Here is a 3,417-nt window from a genome sequence, read left to right as displayed (position 1 = left end):
TAACTTTTGCCTTTTATTTACATATAACTGAAATTCTTTGTTTAGATCTGGGAGGCCTAAGCCTTCAAAGGCCTTTCTCCTTTGTCCTTGCATGATTTCGCATCCAAGATAAACCACACTTGATTTTATCAGTTGTACCTTTTTCTTGACACCCGGTAGCCACCCTGACCCGGCATATTTAACAATGCAATAGTCCATTTCAGACACGTTTCTTTTTCTTCTGCTGCTAGAAAAATATCATCTACATACTGGAGAATGACATAAGAGGATGGTGACTCTCTTACCTCAGCAGTCTTCCAATCTTTTAATTTCTTTGCCAATTGATTTCCAAATATCGTAGGACTATTTTGAAACCTTGAGGCAGCCGGGACCAGGTGAGCTGTTCTTTCCTTCCAGTGTCAGGACTTTCTCACTTTAATGCAAAATATTTCCTACTTTCGAATGCCAGAGGGATGCAGAAAAAAACATCTTTCAAATTAATAACAGAAAACTATTTAAATTTTTCTGACACAGATGTTAACAAAGTATATGGATTGGCAACCACTGGGTGAATGTCTTTGGCAATATTATTAATTGCCCCCAGATCCCGCACCAATTAATTAGTTTAAGATTTAAGAGCAATTAATAACACCACCAAAGAGAACGCCAGGCACGGGCTGCAGGACTGCGATGGGACCGCGGTGCCCCGGGCAGGCACTGCATTTTCGGGCTCTTTGCGCTTTTGAGGCTGCGAATTGGGCACCTTTATTACCGGCTTTGCCGTGGTGCCTTGGCAGCAGACGGTGACGCGCAGCTTTAAGCACCGCCCGGCACTTTCGGGGCTGGGCACGGAGATGTAGTAGTAGGTCTCTCCGGGCTGGAACTCGAAGCCGAGTGGGAAGGGGGTAAAACGCTGGATCTTTTCGGAGAAGCGGACGGGCCCAAAGGGAGCCCGGGGCTGGTTGCACTTCCAGCGCATGAGGGCGCCAGGGGTTTCGTAGCAGCCGCGATAACCTTCCCGGTTTACTATGAAAAGCGTGAAGGTTTCTGCCTGGCCGGCGGGCACTGTCCCTTTGTAGTGCGGGCAGTAAATGTCTAGGTAGTCATTGATGGCCACTTGGATGGAATAGTCGTCTTGCAGAAACTTGGGGTTGCTGCTGTTCCAGTGGATACTGTGGTGGAGGCCGTGCACTGGCGGCGCCCAGAGCAGCGGCGCCCAGAGCAGGAGCTCGAGCAGCGGCGCGGGGCGCATGGCTCAGGCTAGCCTGAAAAGTGCATACATACACTAAAAATACTTGTAGTTCCGTGCCTTCGGTAATTCTGAAAAATTTACTTGTTAGTAATTTCCTGGTTTTGGTCCCATTTGTAGTTTCCTTGTTTGACTGAATACAATTCTGACCAATTTAACGTTTTGGGCATTCCAGTCCTAATTTTTACTAACAATTCCTGATATTCCCTGATAGATTTTCTTCCCTCACCACTGTTTGGATTTCATTCTGGATTATTGTTCGGCACTAAGCCACCTACGGCTCTGCAGCCCGATTACTTCTTGAGCACGCTTCCCCCCCCGCTTTTAAAATCTGGACCATTTTCTCCCATTTGCCATCCCACTCAAGATTTCTCCTGCCGAGCTTGACTCCTGAATCAGGAGTCTTCCCAGCCCCTTTAGAAATTTCAGCCTTCATTCTATATAGACTGTAAATGGTGCAACAAAGATTTACTAAATTAATTACCATAAAAATGATTTCCTTAATACTCAGGGAGATCTGAATGTTTTCTAATAAAGATGTAACCGATTTAGAGGAGAGAAATAAAGGCAGAAAATTTTCTTTGCCTGCTTCTCCTCTAATAAATAACACAAACTATGATTTATACATTCCTGAAGCAGATTTCAACATTCTTATAAATCTCCTGTAAGCCATTGCAACTAAACTTAGCCCGATGAGCATTTTCAACAATATTCCTTTTATACAAAAATTACGCATCAAAGACAACACCGGAGCGAGCTTTAACAATCACCCTTACTACCCGCGCTACTTTTCCAGGACTTCCACGGCAACCACCTGCTGATTGCTTCTGAATCACCAGATCTCCTCGGGAGAAAGGCACCTTTACAAGCACCTTTTCTCCTTGGGGTCCCATAGCTTCCCTTAAGGGGCAATAAGCCGGAGTTCCCCATGATTCTTACGTTCCTGTCTAGTTCGAGCCGCGAGCGGGGCACCTTGCCAACTCTGGGGAGAAACAGGCGAACGCACAACAACTTCTCCAACATTCCCGGGCACTACCGCCATTCCCACCACCTCCTCCTTTCGCCCCCTTTTTCCTTCCTTCTCCTCTTCACTGCTCTCCGGCAACGGCGGACACAGAGAGGAATGGGGTGAAACAGAGGGGAGGGGTGAGACAGCCGGAGGGGGTGAGACAGCAGGAGGGAACGAAGCAGCAGGCACATCGGGTGATATTATTAAAAACAAATCTTTCTCTGGTCAAGAGGTTAAGGCTAAGCACTGGACACACTTAGATTTTCCTTTACAACCCTCCCCACATTCAGGTTTTTCTTTTCCAATACCATTATTTTACATTCAGTCTGCCACTCCTTTTTGCGGCGCAGCAAATAAAACAAATCTAAACACTGCATTTCATCCCATTTTTCATTTTTCCTTAAATACTGCATTAATGAGTTCAGGGTATCATAATTCACAGTACCATTTTCTGGCCGTGCCGGCCCCTCTCGCTCATATTTTGGCCATTAATGATTACGATAATCAAACCCTTTACTTTTCTACTTTTTCAACAGACATTCTAACGGTGTATTTCCGGGTATACCCTTAGAGTACTGAACCATAGATTTGAATGCTTTAAATGGCATTTTGAACCGGTTTCACTTACAACTGTACAACAACTCGGCAACCGATCGCAACAACCAATATGCAGCAACGTACAGAACAATAATAACCACAATTAATATTACCAGTTTAACAGAATCAATCATACCACATACTCACACTCACACATCAGAAATAAATAAATACCAGAATAAATACCAGAATATATACCAGACCAATCCAACTTGCCACTTCTCGACGCCACGAGGGGCAAGTGCCGGACCTGCGCAGCTTTCGCCGCGTCTGACAGCCGGCGCCTAGGCTTTCCAGACCAACCAGACGTCTTAGCCCAACCCTGCGAGGATCGCCGCCTCGTCTTATGAGCAGGCACCCAAAACCAGAAACAGAAAATAAAGCACCTTCGGGCTTACCTTTTGCAGTCGTCCGCCAGGCGCGGGGGTCGGGCACGAACCGATGACTCCCCGAGAATCACTCGGTGCCGGCGTGGAGTGGATCAGAACGCGAACCGCCCCAGCCACCTTCGGAGTCCTGCCGCGGTCGCCAGAAAACTGTTGCCCGATCCGAAGAAAACACAAACAACCGAAGTCGTTTATGC

General features: G+C 46.6%; 1 pseudogene across 1 annotated transcript; it reads right to left on the bottom strand.

The window, feature by feature from the left end:
* Window positions 1-604: 604 nt before the first annotated feature.
* LOC306816556 (ephrin-A4 pseudogene) lies at window positions 605-1,231 on the bottom strand (annotated as a pseudogene). Its single transcript has one exon. The product of its transcript is annotated as an ephrin-A4 pseudogene (transcript).
* Between the last annotated feature and the right edge of the window lie 2,186 nt (window positions 1,232-3,417).

The sequence above is a fragment of the Erithacus rubecula genome (assembly GCF_903797595.1).
Source record: "Erithacus rubecula genome assembly, contig: scaffold_665_arrow_ctg1, whole genome shotgun sequence".
In the NCBI taxonomy this organism is placed as follows: Eukaryota; Metazoa; Chordata; class Aves; order Passeriformes; family Muscicapidae; genus Erithacus; species Erithacus rubecula.
Note: the sequence above shows the minus strand (reverse complement) of the source record. Positions and strands in the feature narration are given on the sequence as shown.